The sequence below is a fragment of the Corvus kubaryi genome, unplaced genomic scaffold, assembly GCF_017639235.1.
Source record: "Corvus kubaryi isolate FWS band 111438036 unplaced genomic scaffold, C.kubaryi_AGA036_p1.0 split3-73, whole genome shotgun sequence".
In the NCBI taxonomy this organism is placed as follows: domain Eukaryota; kingdom Metazoa; phylum Chordata; class Aves; order Passeriformes; family Corvidae; genus Corvus; species Corvus kubaryi.
The window spans coordinates 20257937-20274499 of NW_024582091.1; positions in this window are offsets into that span (position 1 = coordinate 20257937).

Sequence of the window (16563 nt, forward strand, 5' to 3'; positions counted from 1 at the left end):
TTCTTTTCATTTAAGTATTTTATTACTATGCTGCCAACTATTGCTGATATCATTGAATGTCTTTCAGCATTTCCATTATAAATCTTGTTTTCAAGGGGTTTATAGCCTACCTATTTTACTTCATGGTTTTTTGCAATTTGCCATAGAGTATTTTCAGCATGGAGTAGATGGCGCTGTCTTTCCTTGGAAATTTTGATTTGAACTCCTATGTTACAGCGGGGAAACTGCAACACGTGTATCAGACAACAAGGCCCGTGGAAAAGAAATATATATATAGACCAATTCTTGATAGATGTTTCAGAGAGATGTTTATTTCTCCAGCCGCATGGCCGGGGCTCTGCCGAGGAACTGCTCAATCACGGGACCAAGGGTCCTTCTGCCCGCGCAGGGGAACACAAAACAACCAATGGGAACGAGGCTGAGCAGGGGCAGGGAAACCCCGTGTCTCGCCCCAGGGCCCCTCTCCCAGGACCCCACAGCAGGGGGGAAGGGACCCCAACATTTCACCTGTTTATTTTTAAAAAAAGAGATTTAAAACTTAACATTGAAAACAACTGGATAAAGATGAGATAACAGGGACAGTTTCAAAACAAAACAAGCCACCCTCCTGAGTCTTTAAATGTCCAAACAGATTCTCTGGAACATCTTAAGGCTGACAGAAGGGAGACAGGACTCTCTGAGCATGCTTTGTGGGGAAACTGAGGCAGGAGAGGGTTTCTTCCATTTGTACCTGTTGGTACAACAATAGTTAATTTCTTCCTTCCCCCTCTTCATCCCCCACTCGGCATTGGAAAGGGATTTTTGGGGAAACAATTGGTAGAGGCATGGTTTTGTGAGGGAAACCACGGGCTGTAAAACGGATTAGGGATAAATTGGGGATGGGGTAAACTTAGGAAAGGGTTCATATTGGGTATAGGGTAAAAGGGAAAGGTGGGATTAAGAAAGGGAGACTGTAGGGGGGGCTTATAATGGAGATATTGTCTAACATGACTACGATTTTTAGCATATATATTGCCTTTTACAGAAACACCATCAGGCCCAGTGACCTCTGCTGCTTGTAACCCTTTTCTACCTTGCACAATTTTGAACTCTACTACTTCTCCATCTCCTAAACTTGGGATGTATTTTTCAGGGTTATTCTCTTTAATAGCAGTTCTATGAACAAATATGTCTTCTTGGTTGTCACATCTTGTTATAAAACCGTAATTTTGTTTAACATTATACCATTTTACTATTCCTAAAACCTTAGCTACAATGATTTTTTCCTTTTTCCGAGTGGCTGCTGTTTTCTGTCTCGCTGCATTTTTGCTTTCTCTTTTGCTTTCACTCGCTCCCGTATTGGAACTGCCAGGGCTGCTGGGGCTGTCGGGGTTGCTCGTGCCTGTGAGTTCTTCCCGGGGTCACATTCGGGGCCGTGCGGGCCGGGCCAGGCCAGGCCGCTCAGCTCCCCGCATGCCACCGCCTCTGCTCTCAGCTGCACTGCCACTGCTTGGGGCCATGCCCATGTCTCGGCTGGGCCCCCGAGGGACGAACCCCCCCGTGCCCTGCTCCAGCGTGCATTTCAGCTGGGCGCGGCTCCGCTCCACTGCCATCACCGCTGGCTGCCACCTGTGCACTGCTCCTCTCATGGGACTCGCTCCACCACGCGCTGCGCAGGGCCGGGCGGGCTCCCGCTGTGCCTCACTCTGCTTCTGACACTGCAGCTCGCGTGGCTCCGCCCACGCACGGGAACTGCTTCGCTGCTGCTCGGAGAGTGCTCAGCACCTGTGGGCGAGGCTGCACGGTCCCTGAGCCAGGCTTCCCTTCGCCAAGACACAGCTGACATTGCTCAACAGTCTCGGTAATTAAATAATATTCACGAAAATATTCTTCCATCGGCATATATTTTGACTCAGAAATTAACTGTGTCCAAACGGTCTTCCAAAAGTCTTTGGTAAGAATCAAATCCCAAGAAACATAGAAAAAGTTATTCAACAACCATGAAAGGAAATGTTTCAGTTCCTTTTGAGCTTGAATTAAGCTAAAATTTACAAATCATTGTTCAAGAATCAAGTTTAAGATAAATGTCCTGATGTGGCTCTGAGAGCCAAGAGTCTTTCCACAGTTCCTCCATAGTTTAGAGATGGAATAGCAAAACAAAAACAAGAAGAGAAATCCAGAGTTTACTCACAAATCAGTCACTGTCCTTAGGGATCGGGGATCATTCTGCTCGCAATTCTCTACCATTTGTTACAGTGGGGATACTGCAACACGCGTATCAGACAACGAGGCCCGTGGAAAAGAAATATATATGGACCAATTCTTGATAGATGTTTCAGAGAGATGTTTATTTCTCCAGCCACATGGCCGGAGGTTTGCTGAGGAACTGCGGCAATCACAGGACCCGAGGGTCCTTGCCCCCGCAGGGGAACACAAAACAACCAATGGGGAACGAGGCTGAGCAGGGGCAGGGAAACCCCGTGTCTCCCCACTAGGGCCCCTCTCCCAGGACCACGTGGCAGGGGGGAAGGGACCCCAACACTCCTATTCAGGACTGACTATTGCAAAACATAAAGGGGGATCTCAGGTCATTTTCTTACAAATAATATTTCCTTACAAAATAATATTTGAGCAGGATGTAAGGAAAAGCATGAATTTTGCAATTTGGAAAAGAAAATAGCAGAAACGTTTTATTTTATAAATGGAATTTATCAATGGAGTCATGCATGCACAATGCATTGATATGGAAAGGATGTTTTTCCTCACCAAAAATAAAACCATATGCTTAAATGCCATATTTCATGCATACCTATACTTTCAATATTAACCTGTGAATACTATATTATTATCCTATTTATCCCTAACACTTAAGAATGCACAGAAGTAGTGAGTTTAATGAACATGTCTTTAAAACATATGGTGAAGTGCTTTCAATTGCAGGCAATTACGTAGTTCTGTGACAAATGATGAGCTGTACTGTTGTCATAATATGAAAAACCTTTCCCATTGGTTTCCCCTGTTGCTGCAGTCGAAGGAGTTACAATATTACTCTTATGCAGAAATCTGGGCAATGCCATCTTATTGACTTAATGCCTAATCTAAAGCCTAATGAGGTAAAAGGACTATTTCCTTCGACTTCAGTAGTCACTGGAGTCTCATGGCTCATTCTAACAGTTCTCTTGTACCCTAATAACTGAGATAATCAGCTGCAAATTGAAAGCCTGCAAAATATTTTGGATCTTTGTTATACAGATTTTTACCAGTTTTTACTCTAGCCAACTCACCCTTGTGCCAGAAGACCAAATGTCTTTTGGTCTGATGTAAAAAACAGTGAAAATTATGCAGGGATGAGATCCTGAGTTTGTTTTGCTTTTAGATAATCTTGATGGATGATTCATGGAAGAGAGGAAGCTGCCATTTATGTCAGTACTCAAAAAAAGAAATAGGAGAAGAAAATCTGGAAACATAAATGTTTTCTTACAGGAAGGTTGTCAAATTGAACAAAATTCAGGATTCTCTTTCCTCCTAAAATACATTATAACATACTAGAGTTTAATCTGCCAGTTTGCTTTCCTAGGTGTAGGTTATTGTAGTCTGTATATTACTTACCATTGCACTTTGACATGCCTCAGGCACTGTATTGCAAAATGTCCCCATTTTGGAACAACTGTAGGTTATGCAACTTGCCTTCTGAGGCTGTTAACTGCCATCCAGCAATTGCTCCAATGGAAAGACCATATTTTGGGCAAAATTGGCTCTGATGTCATCAGGCAATGTTATCCTGTTCTTTTCCCGTGTCTCAAATACTGAGACTTCTGCCCTATAGCATCCTTTTTCATTGGAAAGTGAAAAACAGTGAGTGAATAAATGTGCCAAGACTCTACCCTTCAGCAAAGTAAATATGCAAATCACACAAAACAGACCTCATTACAAGTGGCTAGGGAAAAAAAAAAAGGAAATCTTCCAGGTGCAAGTAGCTGACATTTCAGAATATCAAGTAAAACTTATGTAGAAAGAGACAAATAAAAATCTCAAAATCTTACTATATTCAGCCAAACTGGAAAAAGATTTTGTTTTCAACAAATGGATTAATTTTATTTCTATTGTTATACATTTCAAAGGTCAAATAACTAATAGCATCATAGTTTCAAAATGTTTTAAAAATGAGATTTTCTTTTTTATTTGGGATTAGGCAACTAGACCAAAGGAACCTCATACTTATACTTAGTTAAATAGTTAAGTGTTTTGTAGTGACATGCTATGAACAAGAATTCATTTACACTGTACTGTATACAATTTCTATGCAAAGACATGATGGGAGTTGTGTTCATTTAGTCTAAAAGTAGCATTAAATAAAGGAGCGGGTGAGGAAGGTTCCACACAAGGCAGCACAGAGCTGGTTCGTTCTCTACATTCGCCCATCAAGAATAATCCCAAGGGAGGGAAAACATATTTTCCACTATTGCAATAAGTACAACATATTTTCTTTATTGAGAGAATATGTGACGATTCTTTTTGGTCAAAATCTAGAGTTGGAGGAGATTTCTAATCAGAGAGATCTCTTTATTTTAGCAGGGAGATAATGAGACTTCAGTGGCTGGAACTTAGGCCAGTTAAGTTCTGATTAGAAATAAGCACTAGATTTTTTAGCACTAAAGGTCATTAGCTAGTTGCATGTATTGCCAAAGGATGTGGTTGACTGTGTCATACTGTTTTAAATTAAGTTTGTGTGTCTTTTGGAAAGAGAGGTCATAGTTCATCCACGAGGTGTTAGTTCTGATGCAACAATTATTGGGTGCAAATTTGCATTTTGTGTCCCAAGATAATGATGACAGTGGATTTGAAACATAAAAAGTCTATGAATTGCTGAAAGTCAAGTGACTTTCTAGTTTTGAAAGACTTAGATCAGAGTAGTCAGCCTCAGGGGTACCTCCCTCAATATTGTGCATACTAGATATGCAACCCAAATGTTATCAAAGTGGTATAGAGAAGTGTTGGCCAACAGTCCATGCATTCATTCTGATGAGGTGCATGGACTATCTTAAAAATTATTTCATGTTTACCAGATATAATGAAGCTATGTTCTGAAAAATATGAATGCAGCAAGGAAGAACGTTGTCTTCCATGCACAGCTTTGATTTACTGTCTGTCTCCAAGGAACTTCATGTTACACGATGTTACTCCACGATATTCTTTCTAACTACTGCCTGTAACTACATAAAGCACAGGACATGCCACATTTTCCTTCTCCTTCACTGTAAACATTGGATAAATCATTATAAATTATATTTGATAGATTTTATTTATTAATCCATAGTGGTTTCAAAAAATTAATGACCCAAAGTTCAGGTGAGTAGTTTAAATAAATGTCTTCATTCAATCTTCTTTGGCAGTCTACATGTGTATTTTGGGATATATCTGTATGCTGATTATTTTTTAAAATTTTGCAGGCTGAAGGGATTATTTGTTGATTATAGGAAAGATTATGTGGTTTGCACTAATAAAATATGTCTTAGGTGTCAAATTATTTTGCTTTAAAACCATTAAGGTGAGCGTATATTTATATGTTACAATACATATACAATACATGTGTGCATCACAGCCCTTTTTACGTATGTATTATGTGTGCCAATCTATAAGCTGGTGAGAAGATTGAATATGTCACTTTTTGGTTTAGGACATGTGCAGCTCATCTAAAGGGAAAGGATGTTTAGTTTTGCTTCTGAAATTTATTTTGTTTCAGCTACTGGAAAGGGGTTGTAGTCAGTGGTTAACCTGGTCAAATGATGAATTGCAGTGTAACAGCAGAAAGCAAGTTATAGACTGCTGCCTTTAGACCTAGGCTGCAGGTGACCTTTATAGACCTATACAGCCTCCCCACGTCTTTTTATTATTTTTTTTGGCTGCAGGATTTTGTCTCAACAACCTACACTGTTTTCAGTGTTGCCTTTCTCACCTCTCTGGAGGCTTCCTTACAGCCCTTTTTCAGCAGCCTGAGTGAAGTGGCACAGCCCCACCCCACCAGAGCTGAATGCCGACAGCCAAACCCTGCCATCTGCCCCATGACTGCTGGGGGCAGGAGCTTACAGCAGGACCTGAGAGGGGTGCAGGATGAATATGAGTTTGGCATCCTCAGGCATATCCATCACCATCCTTTATGGCCAGAACACTTTCCTTCTTAAAAAATACCAAGATGCCTTTGTTCTGATGCTCTTTTGTAGGCTCCTGCAATTAGCTACTTCTATAGACAAATAAATGCAATAAATTGGGCTTTTCTCTGAACTATTATAGAATTTTTTAGGTGTAGCAATTTTTTAGCTCTAGATATATTTTAAAATGTCAGTCAAATAACAGATATGTTTCCAAGACAAGTACACATCTAACAAAATGCTGTTTGACCTCATTTTCTTCCATGTGCTTGTAGAGCACCGAAAGAGGAAAGAGCTATGAATATCATGTTTACAAGATGCAGCACTGAGTCATGGGAAGTTAAGTACTGAAGAATAGAAATCTTCAACAGAGCAAGTAGATAAATTTCACAGAATTATAGAATGGGCCAGGCTGGAAGGGACCACAGTGGATCATCTGGTCCAACCTCCCTGCTCAGGCAGGATCATCCTAGAGCACATGGCACAGGATTGTGCCCAGAAGATTCTTTAATATCCCCAGTGAGGGAGGCTCCACACCCTCTCTGGCCAGTCTGTTCCAGTGCTCAGTCACCTGCACAGTAGAGAAGTTCTTCCTCATATTCGGGTGGAACCTCCTGTGTATCAGTTTCTGCGCGTTGCCTGCGGTCCCAGCCTAGTGCCTCTGTCAAACAATTCTCAGTCAAACAGAAAAAAGGCTGCATCTTTTTCACTGATGACAGGCTGTAGTGCTGAAGGAAATATTGAATCCTTTGAAGCTTTTCATTTCAAGAGGAACTTACAGCATCTTCTAATTTTATTTAACTATAGTCTAGGATGAGTAAAAAATATAGAAAGGGAAAAGAAAATATTCATAGTATGTTTAATATCTCCTTATCCATATATAGTGTTATATATATAATGTATGCACACGATGGCTTATCTCCCTTATGACATTCATCTTCACCTGTGAGGAGAGAAATAATAAGTCACTGGTGACTATTGCACTTGACTTATCCCTCTACATCAGAGAAGATAAATGCCAATAGAAAGATCAAGTCTTTTGTATTCTTTTCTAGGGGAGAAGGAATTCATCATAGGGATATTGGAATTTATCTAGATCAGATACAGATGATTTCATCACAGTAATGAGGGTATCCTTATTGCATGCAGACAACATCTATGTTTTGAGTGTAGTTTCATTTTTTTATATGCTGTTTAATGTATAAAACAGACTCCTACTTTTAATTCAGTGCAAGTTGGAGCTCTCAATTCCTACTGAACTCCACTGGGGAGGAATTATTTGGTTAAGGGGGAAAAGGAACAGAAACAAAAGAATGAATGGGGAGGAGAGCAAATATAAGAATTTATGTAAAAATCAGTTGGTATACAACTAAGGAATTTGTTGTTGCGCACATAAATGCAGCATGTAATTTTAAATTGCACACTTCCCAACTCCTGCTAATTTAACACCATTTTAATACAGATTTTATGCATGCAGTTAATATCTATTGTAGATATAAGTGCAGGAGAACAGCTTTTCCAGATACTCCATCTGAAAAATATCAACAAACTTTCCTTCTGAGTATTTCAGAGGGTTTTTTTATCACCTGTCTGGACTTCCTTCTCTATTTCCTTTTCATTTGCAGTAACGAAAGCATTTTCACCAAAAACATAGGTTCTGTTTCTAGATACATTGCTATGGTTTTGTTTTGTGCTCTGGGGCCAGGAAGAACTGAATTCATTCAGTCCCTAGAAAATGTCCTGATGATATTCTGGAAAAGGAATTTGATCAGAGAGATCACAGCCCAGTTCTTCAGAGGTGCACATGGTATAAACTGTTTTGAGAGCAAGCCCTATGCAATTCAGCTGCCATAATAATGTATTTGAGCCGAGAGATACCTACAAAAACTACAGTGTGACATTGACAGCAGCCACGAGGCGGAGCAGGTTAATTAGAAGGAAGTCAAAATACTTTTCTTATGCTCACTTAATCAGATAGTACAGGACTACTGTAAAAGGGATGGGGTAAAATGCGTGGTAATGTTGTGACTGTATATAGTGAATTACATTGCATTTTTTAATATTGGCTAGACTGTTTATAAAGAAATTTCAATCTATCAAAAAAATCTCTAGATTCATATTGCAGGGAATTCTGATTTGTGAAAGGTTCATATTAAAGGTTTTTGAAGTATCAGTATTTCCTGATGTTGCAATATAGAAAATTTTTCAGTGACATGTCCTGCTGATTGTCGCTTCGCATCATGATGCTATATCTCAGAAATCAAAGCCCCGCCTAGCCTTCCCACTTTTCTTTTTCATTTATGGAAAGCAAATGGACACCAAATAACTCCAGAAAGCAAGAATTTCAAAGGATCAGGAACTTGGAAGTGATTTTAAAATTCATGTTTCATGGACTAAATAGGTAGTACTGTGACTACTTAAACTGGGATTTTAAAAAGGAGGGAACATCTTTCATTTCAGGAACTCAGTGTAATAAATGTACTCGTCAACATCATTAATAAAATATTTCCACCTTTATTTTATACAGATAATTCTAATGTATTGTAACAATAAAGAATAAGTTCATCAATGAGTTTCTCTGTATATCATAGCTATCCCTTGCTGTGTTTAAATATTTCACATAACAGTCATAAGGTTGTTGTTGGGAGTATGTGAATTCTGCATGTGCTATCTAAATAAATACTTTGTGTATACTTTTAAGTTCATATTTGTGTTGAGACTAATATACTGCAACCTTGAGCACAGTGGGAGCTATGTGAATCAGGGGAGCCATCAACCAGGCTGATTAGACTGCCCACTGAGCACAAGTGATATCAAAACAAGCAAGCTTTGGCCAGCATTACAAGCAGAATGCAGCAGGAACTGCAGGCATGTTATACAAAGTGGGATGCTGTTGGCACTTCTAAAATAGCAAGATGTTGCAAAAATGGACCAATCACCCCAAAATGTAGCTCAGAGTGATCAGTGGTTCTCATGGGATTGATGGGACACCGCTAGTGGAATTGAAAACTAAATCACAGCCTTCACTGTTCACACAGTTATGGATGTACATGTTTATATATAATCTGTCCACATATCTGTCAACATTACTATTCATGACTGCTGTGGCACCTTGGTATGCTGGTGATATTTCAGTGAAAGAAAGCAACATGGTTTTCTTTCTTGGGAAGGAATTGTATCTGCATGTAAACAGATTTGCAAAAACTGAAGGAGTACATTTTCAAAGCATGGCATACAATTTTAGTATCACGGACTGCTACAGGTCTTGAATTTGAGCTCTGTACAACTTCTAACAGAATCTTAAAGGAAATGTAGAGATATTTTTCTTTTTGGAAATACAGATACATATACATTCAGTGTTTTGCTTGTGTTGCTCCTGTCAGTGAAGGAAACATTAAAGATTTCTTCATCTGGGGAGACTACAGGTGGGAGGAAATATACTTCATCTTGAGACCTGAAGAAATTCTGCAATATTTTTTTTCTTCTTGAAAGAGATTGAAAGCACTTCCTGCTATCCATGGCTATGGTGGATCCCTCATTTTGAGGGCATCTTGCACTTCTAAGGCTGAGGTTTTTTGTATTCACAAAAACTCTGTGGTGACTTTACAAGTGAGCCTTTCTAGTAATGAGGGGCATGGACAATAAGCAACTGAACCACAGCAAATCTATAAACATGTGACTCCAAAGACTAAAAAAACCCTGTTAGTTTTATTTTGTTGAGAAACATTTTGAGTTGCTGTGAGAAATTATAGACAAGGCAGTTACTCTCTGGTTAGAAAAGCTATCTGCTTCCTCTATTCATTTCTCCGCCCCCACACAGAAGCAGATTTTAAGATTTGATTACTAACTTCTCATCAATACTAAATGCTACTTGAAATGCCAACACTGTATAGCATGCAGTCCAATGTTCATCACTTTTTTGTATCACCTGAGGAACATATTCAAGTCACCAGTTTACTTATTTTAGAGAGATACCTTTTGTTCCATCATTTTTATACCTGATGACTTTAAAAAAGATGAAGTTAAAAAAAAAAAAAGAAGGTATGTGGGAAAATTATCCAAACATTTTAAATATCCTGCCTTGAATAAGACTTACAAGTTCCTCAGTTTTATGGAGGCATCACTTATTGTTTACAGTAATTAAATGCTATTGACATCTTTGAGAAAAACTCCTTTGATTTGGTTTGTTTGTATCCCTACAACAGGCAATGTTTGTGTCAAAATACATGTGAAATGAGACAAATCTTTGACACAAAACTAAATTTTAAAGAGGATGCCATTCACAACTTGAAATTTTGGCAGTTTGGACTATAGGCCTTGTGAAATACGGAAATGGTTACAGTTATCAAACTGTTTACCCCCTCATTTATCATAAGTGACTTTCATGGGGCCTTAACTGTATGTCCAGCTGGAAGGAGTTACAATTTCAATGTAAATTTGTGTACGTGAAAATAGAAGACCATCAATAAGGAGAATTTTGTAGACTGCTTGGGAAATCTGTCAGACTCTTTCTGCTTGAACCTGATTCAAGCTACTGGCCCCTTCAAAAAAGAGGATAAAATCAAAACATGTTGTTTAAAATAATATAATTCAGCTTAGCCATAGTACAGGCTGCTGTTCTTGAGGAGTTCCTCTATACAAATATCAGTTGCCTTCTTTAATCAGAATGCAGATGAAATATGGTCCACAGTAAATCATGGCACACCATGCTTTTTGAGTGTGAGTAAAACATATGTACAGACTACATGATGTAGTTCTGCTACAGAAGGCTCAGCAGTCTTTGATAACTTTTTCCCACTTCTCCATTTTGCCGTGATCCCATGGTATTCTCATGAGAAAAAAGTTATTTTACTTCAGTTAACAGTGTTTGTGCACAGCCCTAACTGTTGCTTTTCATATTCTGAATATAAAACTGTTCTGATGGATATATTTATGCCTTATGGAACGAAAATGTCAGTGGCCTTTGGTCCAAGTAATAAAATCAGCTCTTGCACAGAAACAAGCAGTACTATTAAGGTTTTAAACATCATCGTAAACTATCATGAGTCACTCAGTACATCATCTTCAGGTATGAGAACTTTTGGTCCGTTCTTACCAACATCCATCAATCAAAGTTTATAGGCTCGCAAATTGCTTGGCCACCACTCAGTAGTAGTATTTTATCCATATCTATACTGCAAATAAAATCCCTAGAGAAAGTGCAAGGTGAATGTCTGGTGTTTGATGTGGTTTCTTTTCTTAATTTATCAACAGAATTGATGTATTTCCCTCTTTGTTGAAGTACTCACTTCTTGGATGTAGGTGCTACAGGTGCATCCATATCTTTTGCCAAGGCAGTTCTGTTCTTATGTCTCCCTCTCACATGAAGATCATAACTGAATCGAAATAAATGACATATTAGTTCTGCTTCTTTTGCTGCATGAGGTTTGTACATTTCAAATGTAGCAATCTTTTTTTCAAACTGTGCATTAGGGTAGTATAGTGCTTTAACTTGATGGCAAGAATTACAGAAAAGGCACATAAAAATGGATTTTCTATCTTATAGTCCCAAGTCAACCTTTTTACAAACCCAAACTTTGTCCTATGTATGGACGTATACAGATGACTGAAAACTTGAATTTCATATTATAATCATTATAAGGATTCAGATTCTGGATCTAAGAAGAAACACCCACGGCCAAGGGCAATGCATCAGAAGAGATGTTCCTACCATGCTTATGGTCCAGGTTCAAGGTAATTGGTTGCTTTGGAAAGGAAAGTCGTTACTGTAATTATGTGAACACTATCACATCAAATGTACCGAACTGGAAATTGTCCCAAACTTCTTCTTTTTTGGAGTTACTATTGTAATACTCCATGTTCTGTAATAACTTGCAATATAATTTTAATTTTGTTTCATTCATCAGAAGTATTTGTTGCTGTCTTTCTCAAAACCTCCCCCAGATGTGTACTGCTCCATGGTTTATTAAGTATGTTAACAAAGAATCAGCACAGTTCATAAAGAACCATCCCAGCACTATCCATAAAGAGTCATCCCAGCACTGTTATACAATTCATACACCATCAATTACTTGCATAGGCAGAGTGAGCAGTGCTCTTTAATAAGCTGCTCTGAAATAAAATAGCCTTTAAATTTGCTTATAAGTGTGATCAACTTCAGAGCACAGGGTATTTCAAACTCTTCCTTTCAAATCCCCAACCCAAGACTGTCACATCTTTTAGGGATAACCAAATAGTTAAAGTGGTACTTGGAATAATAAGTTCTTAGATAAAGTGTAGAAGAATATTTTTATTCTTAAAAAGTCAGTTTGTATCTGTCTGCCTCAGATTTCAAAAACAGTAATTTGCTCTATTAAGACTGATGTAAATAGACTTCTGCATTGCTGTTGGCTGTGTTGCAATTAAATGACCCACTCTTTCCCTTAAAATTATCTTGTTGCCAAGTAGCCCATTTTTTTACCTTGGATTCCCAAACTAAGTTTTCATTAGATATTTAGGCCAGATAAAACATTATCGGTAGACACTGGTCTCCATGCTAAAACAGAAAAAGGTAACATTAGGAAACCGTCTCAGTAATCCATAACAGCAATGAAAACTCTGAGGCATGCAGCTATGAAAGGAGTAAGGCAGTTCTGCAGTGAATGTAACCTCTAACCTCTCCTAAAATAATCATATATAAAAAATGCAAGTGGACACATTGGGGTTTCTGGTGTTAATGTATTGGGGATATTTATTTAAAACTGGAGGGAAGTAGATGTATGAAAAGGTAGATGATTTTTGATTTGTGCTTCATCAAAAAGATATTTTGAAAGAAAGGAGAAGGAATATCAATTTTCTTTTTTAGAAATATCTTCAAAAATTATAATCTAAAACATGAAATCGGAAGCTGGTCTTTGAAAAAAAGTTTAGCACTTCTTAAAAATGTTTCTTTTGTGCCCTATAGGTCAGCATAAGTTAGATTGGTTCACAATAAAGTAGCATGAAACTATGATTGTAGTTCTAATGTTCCTCCTCAACTCAGCCAGCAGGGAAAAAAAATAAAAAGCTTATGTCTAGAGTGTGTTTAATCACCTGCTTAAGATTATATTGTGATTCATTAAAAGGACTGGTAAATTTAAAGGCAAAAGGCACCATTGATTCATCTAGTTTGGTCTCCTGGCTAAATAAATATTTTGCAGGATAGTGACAATGAAAATATGGTTGAAAATTTCAAAATCTTTTTAGAGAACCAAAGAGTGTCTTCCTTATCTTGGTGGGATATGTAGCGGAGATATGTTTTCAATATATCCTGAGAATCTTTCTGTCAATAACTGCTGAATTTGAGCAATTACAAGCAAATTTATAAAACTGTCAGTTTTCAAACAATTCAAATTTTTGTTTAGTTAAATATTAGAAATAACTGGAATTTTGACCTGAATTACATATTGACTGATGCACTGTCATTTAATTTTGTATAGGTTTACAAAGAACATAGACATCTAATACTTTGGCTCACAATTCTTTTGCAATGAAATTGTGTGGCCTAAATAATATTTTTAAAAAATGGAATTGGAGTAAAAACAGTTTATTTAGATTAATTAATGCTTTTTAAAAGTGGGCTTAAACTTTGTAATAAATATATTTGGAAATACCTTCACCCCGGTTTGCTCCTGTTTAACAAAATGTATGATAAGTGAAATGCTAAGCTAACAGACAGTTTAGCAATTTTTTTTTCCTGAATAGAAATATACTTAATGAAAAGAACAGAGAGCCAAAATAGTTCTCCATTTCTTAGGGTATACAAAATGTAAAAACCAAATATTTTACTAGGGATCCCTATGTGCAAATGAGGCTATTTATAATGTATTTCATAAATGCTAATTTCCTTTGTAAGTCTCTCAGACTGATTAAGCACTGACTTTGGAGTGACTTATTGTATGCTTAAGTTAATTACATCCACAAATATTTGCAAAATCCAAGGAAGAGGTTTTACCTGATATTATTAGCAAAGACAGTAGGATCTAACCCATAGTTAACTTTACCTAGGAAAACTACATATATTTTTTCTTTGTTTTCTTTATATTTTACTGATAGATAATGGGTAATAAGATAAAACTGTGGAGAAAATTATCCGTTTAATAGATAAGACTGGAAATATCACAAGAAACACTGCTATGATTTTTGGGCATTCTCTCCATGTATCAAATAAGCTAATTCTATCACAGCTAATATAAATATGCGCAAATTGTATGCTTTAGAAACAGTATTGACTCTTCAGTGGAATCTCTATTTTAAAAATCTCTAACACTTTTTATTGTTTTTAAAGCGTGTAAATATCAACTTTGCAAATCATATCCTTAGGAAGGTCTCAGACTGTAAAGATTACAAACACCTTTGCATTAGCTTTGAAAGGTCAGTGCATGTAGGTACCTTGTGTTAACAAAAGTGTCTGTCACTCAAACATTGCCCATGCTTTTGAAAGCTATTCTCAAAGCAGGAAAAGTAGAATCCTTTCATTTTCTCTTCTCTCTCTTTTATTTGTTTGTTTGTTTTCTTTGATTTTTCCTTTGGTTTTAATCTCCCGTGGTCTTCCCCTCTATTTTATTCTTATTTTGGAAAACAAAAAAGTGTTTGATTGTTGACTCAGTATTCAGCAATAACCACATTTAAATGTAGGGCTCACCGCTCAGGTTTGCTTTATTCCTGTTCATATAAACATAGGTTATTGATAAAGACATAGTCAAGCCTAAACCACCCCCAGTACTACAAGACCAGACACTGACTGGGACATGAGTAGTGTGTGTGTGTTGATTTGAGCAGCAGGGGAGATGGTGATTGATGATCACTGGACTCTCCAGGAGCTATCGCTGCATTGGAAATTATAGTGAAGCATTTTTTGAGATAAAGGGATAATCACCATAGCAAAAAAAAAAAAAAAACCAAAACAAAAAAACACCAACCAACCAACCAAAAAAAAAACAAACAAAAAAATAAACCCCACCAAAATAAAGTGCAAACAATCACAAATAACTTTCAGCCTAATAAAGAAAAATCCGTTCAGCAAAAGACATTGTTTCTGGATTCCTTCCTCTGGATATAGAGATAAGTGATCTTTTGGCCAAAAATGAGTATCTGTTCTTTTGCTATTGGCCGTTGGACAGTCACGACACCTTCATACCCTGTAGATATTCACTCTTAATTCTTGTTCTAGCATGGCTAAAGGCAGTGTTTGAGAAAAGTTGTCATTTTAAGTTGGCAGATAATAGCAACGAAATTACACACCACAGTCAAAATTTTTTTCAGAAATCAGCAGGCATGAAAGCCAAAAAAATATTTGCTCCAGTTCTCAGTCTCTGCATTTCTCTCTCCTTTCTCACAAAAGAGTGGAGCTGGAACAGTCTTGTTTCTCTGTGATATCATGGACCTCACTTATGCAGGGGTGCAGAGTGGTCTCAACAGCTACTGCCCAAACACTTTCCTTTCCTGAAAAAATGGTCGTGGAGTATATAATCTTAGTTTTTACAGTTCTTGTATGGGAAGATTTTCATGTGGACTCGTAAGTTAGGAGTCTTTTCAATTTCCATCCTTTTGTTGATATCAGGCCAGAGAAAAAGAGAAAGAGCTGACAGCATGCCTTGAACAAATTGTTCAGTAACTCTTTCATGTCTTTCATGCTGTCTCCTGCAGGTCTTTGAGCCCATTGTCATGACAGAGCAAAAGGAAAAAATCACCAAAAATTACAAGAGTTTTCGTGTCCTTTCATTTGAAAGTAACATAACTAGAGTATCAAATTAAAAATATCACTGAGAAACTGACACAGGTGCTGGTCTTTCTTTGACCCCCAGTTGGACCTGAAGTGTTTAGGGAATCCTCAAAACCAGATGAAAAAGAAGAGGCGTGAAACAGATGTGCAGCTGTGATGCAGCTGCACAACAGAGCCATTTGCTGTGTGGTGCCTCAGCCCCCCAGCCCTCCCAGCAGAACAGGGAAGAGAATCGGATGAGTAAAAGCAAGAAAACTCATGGCTCGACATAGTTCAATAAGCAAAGAAAGAAGAAAAAAAATTGAAAAATTATGCAAAGGCAGTCACTTGCCACCTCCCACAAATACACTGATGTCCAGCCAGCCACTGTGCAGTTGTTATCTCCCTAGGCTGTCCCTCCACTCACTTCTTATAGTTGAGCATGACACTATATGGTATAAAGTATCCCTTTGGAGCACGTCATCAACACTGCTTTAGTTACAAATCCAGAACACAGCACTGTAAGGGTTCCTCTGGTGAAAATTAATTCCTTCCAAGCCAGATCTAATGCAACAGTTCAGAGCAAAGTTTATCTGGAAAAGGTTGATAACAAAATATTTAAAAATAAATAAAAAAGCACATAACCTTAGATGTTTTATGCATGAGTACTGACATTCTTCTAAAACCAGACCAAACTTTGCTTTCTTTTCCAGA